This window comes from Dipodomys ordii, unplaced genomic scaffold (assembly GCF_000151885.1).
Source record: "Dipodomys ordii isolate 6190 unplaced genomic scaffold, Dord_2.0 Scaffold8, whole genome shotgun sequence".
NCBI lineage: Eukaryota > Metazoa > Chordata > Mammalia > Rodentia > Heteromyidae > Dipodomys > Dipodomys ordii.
In genome coordinates, this window is record NW_012267224.1 from 4765274 (window position 1) to 4779530 (window position 14257).

The 14257-nt window shown below is 39.4% G+C and overlaps 1 protein-coding gene across 1 annotated transcript in view; it reads right to left on the bottom strand.

Moving 5' to 3' along the window:
• LOC105980344 (ligand-dependent nuclear receptor corepressor-like protein) overlaps positions 1-14257 on the bottom strand; it is a 75029-nt gene that overhangs the window by 59520 nt on the left and 1252 nt on the right. The gene's annotated exons all lie outside the window — the stretch shown is intronic.

The window sequence follows — 14257 nt, forward strand, 5'->3', positions numbered from 1 at the left end:
TGTATTATTTCTAATAATGCAAACTGGAAACAATCCATTTATCTCTCAAGAGGGATACAAAGTTTGTACACACTATGAGTTATAGAGCACTGACAGTGAAATAGTATCTAAAGACAACTGCATGAATGAATCACACAAAATACTGTTTAAAATATTAAACACAAAATATATAGTACATAATTCATTAAAAATACATAGTACATAATTCATCTCAACAAAGTGTACCAAAATAGGTAAAATTAATCTATTGTATTGAAAGTCAGATACTATTTAAAATGGGGTAGGGCATAGATATTGTAATTGGAGGGACTATGAGGGGATTCTTCAGGAGGTCCTATTTCTTGATTTTGTGGTAATCATTTATGAGCATATTCACTTTATTCACTGAGGTATAAGTTTATGGTTTCATGCTTTTCTTTCCTTTTTTTTTTTTGGTCAGTCATGGGGCTTGGGCTTGGGTGCTGTCCCTGCGCTCTTCAGCTCAAGCCAAGCACTCTACCGTTGGAGCCACAGTACCACTTCCGGTTTTCTAGGGGTTTATTGGAGATAAGAGTCTCATGGACTTTCCTGCCCAGGCTGGCTTTGAAAGGTGATCCTCAGATCTCAGCCTTCTGAGGAGCTAGGATTATACGTGTGAGACACCCACACCCGGCTGGTATCATGCTTTTCTCTAAATAGTTACATTAAAAAAAAAAATGAGACAAAAGCTGAGCGCCACTGTGTCATGCCTGTAATCCCAGCTACTCAGATCTGAGGATCTCAGTTCAAAGCCAGTTCAGGTGAAAGTCCATGAGACTCTTATCTTCAATTAACCACAAAGAAGCCAGAGGTGGAGAGTGCTAGCCTTGAGCAAAAGAGGCCAGAGACAGTGCCCAGGTCTGGAGTTCAAACTGCAGGACTGGCATTGAAAAGAAGAAAAAAAGAAAAACAATGCAATAAGAGCTACTATCATCTCAAAAGAGAGCATAGAAGGCAGAGTATGACGGTCTGTTACTCTATAAAATGCTAAAGACAATTCTGATAATAATGTGAAGGCTAAAAGGATCTGTGTAAAATCACAAGGAGGCCACAAGTATTTAGAAGTAACTAATACTAATAATATATAATTATTAATACATAACAATTATTACTATGCCACTATTACTAATGTAGTTGTTCAATGGTGGTGTTCACAGTAGGATAGTAAAAACAAACCAAGAAAACCCAAAAAACCAACAAACCCTAAGGCAGGAAACTGAAGCAAGTTGTGGTAGTTCTAAGCCTTAGGCGAATCAATAAAGATAAAATTCCATCTTCATATTTGATAGAAAAGTCTCAGACAAGCCATGTAGCTTCTATAATTCTCAATCATTTCGTCTATAAAGGTAAAAACTGCATTATTTCATATGTGAAAGGATGATAATATGTATAAAAATTTAACATAGTGATTAACACATGTTAAACAATATATATTAGCTATCAGTATCTAAAATTATTAGTGCTGCTGGGCACTGGGGACTCACATCTCTAATCCTAGCTACTCAGGAGGCTGAGATCTGAGGCCAGCCAAGGCAGGAATCTATGAGACTCATAACTGCAAAAAAGATGGATGTAGAGCCATGGTTCCTTGGTAGAGTGCTAGCTAGCCCTCAGTGCAAATGCTCAGGGACAGCTCCCAGGCCAGAGTTCAAGCTTCAGGAATGGGGGGGAAAATTCTTAATGCTGAAAAATCTACCAACCAGCATGTACATGACTATGTAGTTTTAAAGGATAGAAGTGATTATTCATGAGAATATATGTCATTCAACTATATCCTTTCTCAGTGACCAATATTAGGGAATGTACATATACACATATACACATTCACTTCTAAATTTATGTATGTTGAGAGAAAAAAATAAAACCTTGAGTTCACACCAATTGCTCATTTCCAATCCACCATTAAAGAGCATCCTAGTGTACTCTACTTCTGTATCTGCAACTCCTTTTCTGGACAACAAGGAACCTTGAGTCTCATTAGCCTTTTATTTAGTTATTTGGGTGATCACTCTATATGAAACCACATGCTCATGCATCAGTCTCCCATTCCCCCACATGAACTCTCTTACTCCTCTAGGTCCTGATATTCTTATCTTACTCCATGTATACAGTCACCTTGCCATGTAAAGGCTCCTTCTTATGCCTCAGACCTAGCACTTCTTCTGTAAGACTATCTTCCCTATCCTCCTCAGACTGTGACATCCCAAACCGCAGTTCCTCCAATAAGATACCTTCCTATACTCACCTCAACCTTGTGTCTGATACTCTGCACTTAGTAAGAACACATTGCTCTCCTTGTTAATGACACCATTCACTCAGACACCTCCATGCAAGGATTCACTCATCACACCTAACGCTCCTACACAAATGCCCATTTAGTCTCTGCTACTTGCTGAGACTACATTCCACCCCAAGTCCAATTCCTTCCTTACAATCTTATTTTGTTCTTGTCTCAACACACCCCTTGCTGGGACCAACAAACTCTCCCCTATACCAGGCTCTCCTCCTTCAGACAGGACAGTCATCCTGGTTAGGCTCCGACACTCTGGAACAGCATACAGTCCACTCTCATGTAGTCATCATCCTCACCATCAACTCAGACAGATACCATCCTTAGACCATCAGGTTCTGACATCCTACTTTTAGAAGACATGGCACTCCCACGCACACACCCCTCCTAGTGTGGACGGCTACCAGTGTTTGGCCCACTGGTCAGTTTACTACTGAATTATTCAGAAAGGTAAGAGTAAGAAGATACAGAGGAATAAATTTTTTTCAATGTAAAGATACTGTACAGAGGGGTTACAGTTACATGAGTAAGGTAACGAGTACATTTCCTATTGAGCATTGTTACTCCCTCCTTTTTTTTCTCCAACACTCACTTCCCTCCCCCTCTCTCCAACTCCCCCCACCAAAGTTCATTTTCAACAGTGTCTTGTACTTCTCATTATTACAATGTCTATCTACAACCCTTCTCTTTTAAAAGAAGAAATACCAATTAATAAACTATATACACACCAGTAATCAGCAATTTTCAATAAGTCTACTATCAAAATATATTTATGACTCTAGCAGTGGAGGCCTGGTTTGAGGACTCACATAGATAGCAAACTTTGAAGATGCTCAAATCCCTTATTTGAATATTGCTGGATCTATACCCACATGTATATATTAAATTACCTCTAGACTACTAATATCTAATCTAATGTAAAGGCCATATAAATAGCAGTTAGACTATTATTTAGGGAACAATTGGATACAAAGGCTGTACATGTTCAGATACAATTTTACCCCAAACGTTTATGCTTCAAAAGTGGTTGATTACAAGTGGATCTCAAAAACAGAAATGAGACCCAAGCATACCACTTAAATAATTTTTTATACTAATTCTATCTAAATTTAAGTCAATTGAAAGTTATGATACTAGAGGAAAGGCTTATGTCTTTTCTATCAAAAGTTCATTTTACTTAAGTATCTTAAGTAGTATAGAAAAATACTGCTAATTTTCAAGCAAAGAAAAAATACATTTTATATTGAAATTTTAATATAACAATTTAGAATTAAATACCCATAAGCAAGTTTGACTTGCTTTCAGTACAGGAGTAGTTCTATTGTTTCTAATATACTTATCCAGAAAGTATCCTAACCCCCCAAAAAAAAGAAAAAGAAAAAGGAAAAAAAGGCCTAAAAGCCCTAAGCTTTGGAGACATGGCACTTTTTTTTTTGCTCATTTCCATGAGGACAGATGTGCCAGAAGCATAATCTAAGTCTGTCTTCACTCCTTGTAAAGTGCCTTATATGATAGGTGATTCTGGAATAAAGAATTGAACCAAAAGAGCTCAATTCTAACTTCTCTTGTCCTTAGGAGATGAAACTGCTTTCCTAGTGTGCCGAGGACTGGATGGGTAATTTAGCCCACCTGACTGGCCAACATCTGTTAGTATAAAAATGCCATTTTGGTTTTCATCTTTTTCCTTGTTTTGTTTCTCAAGTTGTTGAGAGCCCAAAGAAAGAAGGATGTTAATTTCAGCAACTGAAAGTCTTAATACTGAAGACTGCTCATTTTCCCAGTGTTGACTTAATAGGGCTGCTTCAATCTGAGCTTCTTGAAACTATTGTAAACAAAAAACCCCTCAAATTTGAACCAATAATAAATGTTTCAAGTCGACTTATCTGATTATGTTTAGTACTCATAAAAAAAAAAGCTTCAAAGTGGGGCTGGGTAGGAGGCTCAGTGGTAGAGTGCTTGCCTTGAATGCATGAGACCCTGGATTCAATTCCTCAGCACTACATAAGCAGAAAACCCCCGAAGTGGCGGTGGTTCAATGGTAGAGGGCTAGCCTTGAGCTGAAGAGCTGAGGGAAGGCGCCCAGGCCCACGATCGACAAAAAACAACAACAAAAACCTTCAAAGTTTCCCAATTTCCTCCCTGTAGAAGTCCTAACTTACCCCTTCAGTCCTACCTATTCCTATTCTAACCACCAGTAAGACTACAATGCAAAATATTTTTAGAATATATACCACTATTTTGTTTTATGTGTCTTTACTTATCTTTGTCTTTTTTTTTGCCAGTCCTGGGCCTTGAACTCAGGGCTTGGGTGCTGTCCCTGACCTTCTTTTTGCACAAGGCTAGCACTCTACCATTTGAACCACAGCGCCATTTCTGGTCTTTTCATTTTATGCAGTGCTGTGGAATCGAACCCAGGGCTTCATGCAGGTTAGGCGAGCACTCTACCACAGAGCTACCTTCCCAGCCCCTTAGTCTATTCTTCTTTTCTACTTTGCTCTTGGATCCTTTGATTGAAAAGGGCAGCAAACTATGGCCTTTAATCTAAAATCACTTATTTAGCTGGGTGCTGGTGGCTCAAACCTGTAATCCTACCTACTCAAGAGGCCGAGGTCTGAGGATCACAGTTCAAAGGCAGCTCTGGCCAATTAACCAGGAAGTGGAACCGTGGCTCAAAATGGTAAAATGCTAGCCTGGAGCAAAATAACTCAGGTTCAGCGCCTAGGCCCACAACCAATGAAAAAAAAAAAAATCACTGACTTGTAAAAATAAAATTTTTATTGGAATACTTACTCATTTAGGTAATGTTTTCCCACTACAACAGGAGTAAATAGTTGCAATCAAGATCTGATGACCCAGTAACCTACCAGAGAAAACATTCTGACAGTCCACATATTATTATGTGCCTAAGACTGGATGGATAAGCCTAAAATATTTACTAACCATCCCTTTACTAATAGTTTGTCAATAGTAGCTTTCCCTCATACTTTCCCCCCGTCGTGGTCGTGTTAATACAGGGGTTTGAGCTCAGGACCGTGGGTACTGCCTCTTAGCTTTTTTGCTCAAGGCTAGCCCCTTTACCACCTGAGCCACAGCTACACTTCTTCACTCAATCCTTTAAAGCTTAAATATTTTGGACCTTTTAAGTTAAAATTAATTGCTCCATTCTCTTCATGTTATGTTATTCTTATAACAATTTGATACTCAACATTCTCCATTCTGGTGAGCTCTTCAAAACAAGTTCAAATCTAAGCCTAGTGTAAATAGTCAGCTTTGTTTATCAGCCCATAGTTCCAGCCTTATTCGTGAAATAGGAATCCCACGTAATCTTTTCACTTTCTTGCAAAAAGTTTTCTGCCCTTTTCGTACCCTTTATTCAGTCTCCTTCCAAGAAAGGAGAAATAACTAACACTGATATAACTAATACTTGTTTTTTGTGCCAGTCCTGGGGCTTGAACTAAGGGCCTGGACAAAGTCACTGGGCTTTCATGTTCATGGCTAGCACTCTACCACTTGAGCCATAGTTCTACTTGAGGCAACATTCAAATAGTTGTCTCCTGGTGAAATAATGTTTTGGAAAATCCACTTTTCATTTCTGGTCAGCCCTCCTTGCTGGTAGCTTCAGTCACGTCACTACTTGCTTTTGGGAGAAGCCTAACAATCTACCTCACTGTCTGCGGCAGGCTGGCAAGGGCAATTCGGAACAGGGACTACAACACCCATGTTTTTAGCCAGTTTGGAGCCTTACCATTAAAAACAAAGATTCGTGACTCCAAAGTCTCTGTCCAAAACCAATAAAGAAGCAACACAGAACTAGATCCTACTCAAGTGGCACATAGTAGGACTCAAGATACTTTGATTGATTCACAACAGCATATTAAATTAAATCATTCCTTTGAAATATACCAGTCACATATATAATGTTTATAATTAACTTGCTTAAGAAAATATTTTAAAGTGAAAAAAAATTAACGTTCTTTCCTGTCTCTTCTTTATCTAATTTACTGTGTCTCAATATTTTATTGCTATGCGTTCTTTCCTGTCTCTTCTTTATCTAATATACTGTCTCAATATTTTATTGCTATGCGCTGTTTAATTATACTCAACATATAAAATAATTATGGATATAACAAATTCAAAAAGCATTCCCATATTATTTAAGCAAATATCCTACACCTAGGATACTTCCAATTATTGTTCCATTTGCATGTTCTTGCTCAAAATGTATCTGAATACGTATCTCCACTTGAATGAATCTTAGTACTTCCTAACTTTTACAGTATAGTTAGAAAAGTATTCAGATATCTCCACCACTGCTGAAAACTCACCTAGTCAACTTCCATAATGCCAAAAACAATGTACACATTCCTGTTCACCTATGTACTTGATATCTCATCATCAGGATATCATAATATGATTTTATTCTCTTAGATATAGTGATACGGTATTTTTCAGGTTTCATCACTTCTTAGCCAAAGGTAATGCTTCAGTACAATAGCTCAGTGGCCTTCCTTTGAGCTTCCTCTTCCTTTTTCCAACAAATTCGAACCTATGGTGCAGTACAAATCCTCTATTTCTCTCTATAGTTATGTATATCATTCCTTACTACCTTAGGTAATTTCCTTTAGTTCCATATATTTAAGTATCATCTGACACTTGCCTAACTTACAACCTTCAGCTAAAAAAAAAAAAAAGCACCACTCTATGGCTAGGCATCAGTGGCTCACACTTGTAATCCTAACTACTCAGGAACTGGAGATAGTGGTTTGAAGCCAGTCCAGATAGGAAAGCCCAGGAGACTCTTATCTCCAATGAACCACCAAAAAAGCCATAAGTAGAGCCGTGGCTCAAACTGTAGAGTGCTAGCCTTGAGCACAAAAGTTCAGTGACAGTGCTCAGGCCCTGAGTCCAGGCCCTAGGACTGGCACCAAACAAACTAAAGAAAAAAAAACAAAAAACATTATTATATAAATACTTTCACACTTTCTATTAAAGAAAAAAATAAGAGACATTTGAGACAAATATTATCTTAGTTTCATGGATTTCTATCTGTGCAAGATGAAATACTTATTCCTAAGATTAAAACAAAAAAGTGTAAAGAACTATGTTCATCCCATTTAGTCCTTTCCATCATTTATGAAGATTTAGCCCCTTGTTTCTGAACAGTTGTTCATCTAGAAATGAAAACTAATGGAAAAAGTTGCTTCCAATATACATCTTGAACACACCCATCAGTAAAAAGGCCCATCTGAGTTCCTGGAGAAGTATCTCAAATTGCTTGCCAATATTTATTTTTAAGGCTCTGAGTTAAAGTTGAGTTTTAAAGATCTGAGGAGGCAGGGTAGAAAATATGACTAAAGAGATCCTCAAAAATTGGGGACAATGTATAGAAAACAAAGAATTGATAAAGTTGTCTCTAGAAGAACCAAATAGAGAATATGTCTGATAGACTATACCCAATTCAAAAGACACAGTCAAGAGCTTTATTTGATGAATAAGGGCAAATGTGAGATATTACTATTTTGTAAATTAGGAAGTCAAAGCAGTTATTTCAAATAATAATAGATTACATATTAGACTAAAGTAACAAAAAATATAAATGAGAGACTTGTCAATTATGGAAAGACTTATAATTTTGTTTTATTCTCTTGCAAACCCAAAAATTCTTAAAACAAAATTTTTATTTAGCCTTAGTTAAGAAGCTGGGTTGGGCAAGAGGACACATGCTTGCAATCTCAGTTATTCAGGAGGCAGGTTACGTAACACCAGCCCAGTCAACAAAAATAGTGAGACCCCATCTCAATAAACAAACAAGCATACAGTCCTGTCATCTCACATGCGGGGGAGCAGAAGTAGAACTGAGGTCTGAGGCTAGCTTTGAACAAAAATAGATACGCTGGAACATATGGCGAAGAGTTCAAACCCCAACAGTGTTGAAGGTGGGAGGAGGAATAAAAAAGAGGAAGAAGAGGATGGAAGGGGAAGGAGGAGTGAAGGGGAGAGAAAGGCAGGCAAGGGGAAAGGAGGAAGAAAAGAGAAGAAACAGAGAAGAAAGGAAATGTTAAAAGAAAAGAGCGCTAGTCTTCCAATGCAAAGATGCTATTATTTAGCTAATTTCTTTTCTAGTGGTACCAATAGGATTTTTGGGGTCCATTCAGATGCTCTCACAGACTACCTCTTACTAATGAGGAAGAAAATGTTATCTCAGAAATTTACATACTTTTACTTGTTATCATGTCGAAAAACTTCACAACTTTGGTGGGGGGGGGAGGGAGGATTGGATAGGGGGGGGGGGGGAGGCTGGGAAGGGATGTGAAGGGTAAACAAAGGAGGAGGCTGCAATGCTTGATAAGAAATGTACTCATTATCTTGCCCATGTAATTGTAACCCCTCAGTACAGTATGTTCACAAAAAAAGTGTAAATAAATAAAACAAATAAAATTTTGAGGACAAAAAAAAAGAAATCTACATACTTTTGTGGCTCCTTCCAAGACTGCGCTAAGAAGAGTTTGAGGTCAGAAAGATCAAAAGAATGTGAAAACATCTAACATCAATTTATCATGCTCACCTGAGCCAATTTAGAAAGAGTGTACATTTGTAATCAACCAAGAGATTTTAAATAGCCTGGACACAATGGCAGCACCATGAAGGTATGAGGCTAGATTAAGACCAGTCTCCTAACCTCTTAACGTGTGAAAAAACATGAAACGCACACACAACCTGGTCTCAAAAACAGCAAAATGTTACTCTTCCCAGAATAAAATGATCCAAGAGTTGTCAGAATTTCAAATATCTTATGTAAAATCCATCAATATCCCATTTTACAGAACATTTTTGGAGATAGGTCTTAACCGGTAAACTCATAAGGGCCCCAGATTCCACTTGTATGCTATTACCTGACCCACAATTTTCATATCTTAAAGAATATTTGCTAGTGCTTGAAAAATAGTTGTACAGCTAACTTTTTTGTTTGACAGCTGACTCATAAACTACCAGTGTCCATTAATCCAGATTCCTAAGTAAATCTATTCTTCTGCAACTTTCCTGACAACATGAGATAATGGAGAAGTCAGCGGTAAGATGAAGAGAACAGGTAAGAAACTTTAAGAAATAAGTAGCAAACTGATTAACAGTAAAGCTAAAACAGAGTAGATAACAACAAAAAATAACTTCAATATAATCTAGTATGGTATATTTTTTAATGAACTAAAAACTATTTTTTAAATTCAGTATCACTTACATGAAAGAAACTAAAAACTATTTTTTAAATTCAGTATCACTTACATGAAAGCATGTAGAAAGGCATTAGCAAATGTTTTCTGGCCTCTTCCTGAAGAAAGTGAAGAATAAACTAAGTGATACTCTGTGATTCTAAATTGTGTAATTCTTGGCTCTAGAGAGTACTCTGAAATACAGATCATTCACAAGCCCTTACTGTCTTTTCCTCTAAAATGCTCCATTATCTTTCTTAATATTTATCATCACCCTCATCAGAAAGAATCTATTCACAAAAAACTGTAGAGCTCAATCAGGTAAAAAACAATAATAACAACTACCATTTATGGAATGCTTTCTACATGGAATATAAAAATACAAAAATAATATGTTCTACACGTTCATTTATATCAATGCAACTAATTTTCAAGCAACCTAATTATCTTCCATTTACAGATGAAGCAACTGAAACATACTTTTCCACACTAGTAAGTGGTAACACTAGGATTCAAATCCAATCAGTCTAGGTTCCCAAATAAAAGATTTAGGGAAATACAAGGTAAATAACAGGTTTAGTTCCTAACAACAGATCCTAGATTGAGTGGTACCATGGTAAACAAGGGAACTAGTGACAAAATTGTGTCCACTTGCCTCATATGTCTATCAAGTACTGTTGAAATGTACCTACTCCAAATTGAGATATGCTAAAAAGGTAAAATACCTAATTATGAAGACCAATATTAAGAAAAGAATATAAACCAACTAATTATTAATATTAAAATAGCAACATTTTAACACATCGACTTAAATAAACTGTTTTAATGGCTACTTAAAATTACATATTTGTAATTTCTATATTTATTTCACTATTTTTCTACTGAATACAGTGCTAAGAAAGACAGAATTTATTGAATAATTTTAACCCAGTCTTTGCCACTTCGTTTTGCTGTGAGATTTTAGATAAGATAGATAGATAGATAGATAAATAGATACATGCATGCATCTCATCAGCTCTGTCATAGAAAATACTACTGCTCTGATCCTGGTAAGGCGCACGTGCATATGTATGCTCGCACAGACACAGACACAGACACACACACACACACAAAAGGGGGGGTCTCAGCTTGATGAGGTTGCATTAATCAAACTATGATTCTTAAACAAGAATTCATGAATTTATTGACAAAAATAACCAAATGAATAAACAAACGAACAAGTAGACAATACAAGAAAAAACTGCTTTACAAAAGAATGTCTACTTCTGATAACTATAGAAGGCACATCTTCAATGGATGCTAAAATCTGTGGATGAAATTTTGATGAGACTATGATGATATTCTATTTTTCAAGGTATGTTTTTAATAGCTGCGTATCAGTTACCAAAAAAACTGAAGTTTCAGGGAGAAACAGAATATCCTGTTAACCAAATTTTCAAAGCTAACATCAGGGCAAACCAACATTATGAATGTCAAGATATGATGTACTGAGAACAGAACATCTCCTGTAGTATTCTGCCAAATGTAACCAGTGTCATCATGAGAAAGCAGCAGACAGATTCAAATAAAGGACATTCTACAGATTAGCTGTCCTGGACTTTGCAAGAATGTCAAGGTCAAGAAGTACAAAGAAAGCCTGAGGAAGTACTCCCAATTTAAAAAGACTAGAGAGACAAGCCGGCTTAATCCAGTATGAATTGTGTAATGGGAGATGTGGGGAGCTTACTATGAACTTTCTGTAAGATCAAAATTGTATCACCATAAAAAGTAAAAAAAAAAAAAACACTTGGCCTATCCCCCAGAACAAATATCATAATAGACTATTAAAGGCTAGATAGTGTTTTAAAATGTACTAATGTGTTTCTTCTACTCCAGACTTTACTCTTTTTTAATTTTATGATTCATCGTATACTAGATATTAGTTATATGCTTCATAAAACATGGGACTACAGCCAGGACAGGTGACTCACACCTGTAATTCCAGCTATGCAAGGGGTGGCAATCAGGAGGATCTCAGTTCAAAGATCAAGGCCAGCCCCAGCAATAAAAACAAGCCAGACCTCCAGCTCAATATAATAAGACAGGTGTGCCTATGATCCCCGCTATGCAGATGTAAGTGAGAGAATCTTGCTCCTGGACAGCCAGGTCAAAAATACAACAAGCTACTGGGAAAATAACTAGAAAACAAGGAGTTGGGTGCATTTTTCAAGTGGTAGAGCACCTGCCTGGCAAGCAAGAGGCCATGAGTTCAAATCCCGCCCAAAACACACAGGACTATGTTATTACTTAGTATCACTGTGAATACCAGAATACTATCTGCAATATCCAATGAACTGAGACATTGGTTACATAAGCTGTAGTATAATATGTAGTATAATACTACATAAACTGTAGAATACAGAATAGAAAAACAAATTATTTTAAACCTCTATTATAAATATGGATATAAGACAAAGAGCTTGTTGGACAACTCTCTAAATAAAAGCAAAAACGTGGGGTGAATAGGAAGAGTAATCAAAACTGAGGAAATATTTTTCACAATTAGAAGAAGGTAAACATCTCTCTATATCAAGTCAAGAACATTGCCTTCTCAATAAATACTCACTTAAAATTAAAACAACTTTCTTCCCAATAAGTTTAACATGTTATATAAAAATCTGATTAAAGACTTCAATTAGGAACTGAGGTTCAAATGTCACTAGGGACTGAATACTAAGATGCTGTACAACCTAACATGTTGCCTACAATTTCCACATCTCACCTAACAGTAAGACATTTGGGTAATTTTCTCCCCCAGAGCAAGAAGGATATTATTTTATAAAAATTAGTCAAGCCAGAGGCTCACACCTTTAACCTTAGCCATTTATGAGGCTGACATCTGAGGATCTTGGTTCTGAGCCAACCCGGGCAGAGAAGTCTTGAGTTTCTTACTTCCAATGAAATACCAAAAATCCAGGAGTAGAACTGTGGCTCAAGTGGTACCCTTGATCAAGGCCAGTGCCCAGGACCCTGAGTTCAAGCCCCAAGACGTGTGTGTGTGTAAAAAGAACATTATGTACATTAAAAATAGTCACACTGGGCGCCTGTGGTTCACACCTGTAATCCTAGCTACTCAGGAGCCTGAGATCTGAGGATCACGGTTCAAAGCCAGCCCGGGCAGGAAAGTCCATGAGACTCTTATCTCCAATAAACCACTCGAAAACCAGAAGTGGCTCTGTGGCTCAAGCGGTAGAGCGCTCCCATTGAGCTGAAGACAGCTGGACAGTGCCCAGGCCCAGAGTTCAAGTCCCATGACCGACAAGAAAAAAAATATATATAGTCACATATACAGTCACATATGTACATACATGAAATAGGAAAATATGGCCTCTATAAATCTATTTACAAAGCAATGAACATAGCACATCATAGTTAAAGGTGACTAGAAACACACCAATTACCTTTTATCTAAATTCATATCACAGTAACTGTGATAGGATGCGGCAAAAATAAACCAGTCAACAAGTGTACACTGTATTTTAAAAGAAACAGTGACAACAAACAATGTATGAGTTGGGTTTTAGCAAGTCCCCGACGAGGGCTGGGACCGTGAGAAACAAGTTACAAACACGGCTGGAACCCAGGGAAATATTTTTTTCCTGCCTAGAACAATGTCATTGTGTATTACATTTAAACTGCAACAGTGAGGCTGCATTTCAGATACACAGTTTTCGATGTCTTCCAATACTATTTGAATATCCAAGTAACTCAGGAAAAAGAGACTCCTTTTCCCATCAAGTGTACGAGCTTGCATGTTTTAATGAAAATCTGGATTTTTCCAAAGTCCATGTATTCTTTGTGACACAGAGCCACACTTGATGTACCTTGGGAGAGCAACAAGGTTCAACCCAAACAAGTCCCAAACAAAGGCCGCCTCCTTCAGTCCCCGAGCGCGCGGCGACGCTTCCCCACGACCCTGACATCCAGGGCGGCCCGCGTCTTCCCCCGGGGAGCTCGGGAGAAGCATTTCACACCGCAACTGCAGAACCGCGCCGGGCTTGGCAGCCAAGCAGCGCGGACGGCCGCGGGGGCTCCCGCTGACCATCACCCGCCACCGTCCTGCAGAGCCCGGCCGGGGCTCGAGGCGCGCGTTTCCCGGGTAAGTCGTGCGGGGGCGCGGGCGCGGGCGCGGGCGGCGGGCGGCCTCCACGGGGCCGTCCCCGGCCCGCTCCCCCGCTCGCCCGCGCCGGGCTCCTCTCCCAAGTTGTCCGGTTCCCCCCGCCCCCACCAAAGCCCGGGGGACGCAGGGGCGCGGCCCACCCGGGGAGGGGTGGGGTGCGGAGTCGGGGGGGACGCTGAGGTGACCCCCCCTCCGGCTCCAGACCCAGGACTGGGTGACCAGAACGCAAGGCGGGTGCCACCGCCCACCCCGAACCCCAACAACCTGCTTCCCCCCCAAAACACGGCCGCTCGCCCTCCACCCCGGCCGGCGGCTCCATCCTCCCTGCCCACGGCACCCACCTGCCGGACTCCGGCGGCGGCGGACGCGCGGACTCGCGGGGGAGGGGAGGGGGCGAGGGGAGGGGGCGAGGGGAGAAGGGGGACAGAGAGAGCTGGGAGAGAACCTGAGAGCCACAGAAAGAGAACCGGAGCGCGAGCGAGCGAGGGCGAGGGCGACGAGGGGAGAGGCCCACGGCGGGGGTCCCCCGCGTCCCGCCACCCCGCGCAACGCGAGCCTCGGGCCCCGAAGTTTGAGGCGCAG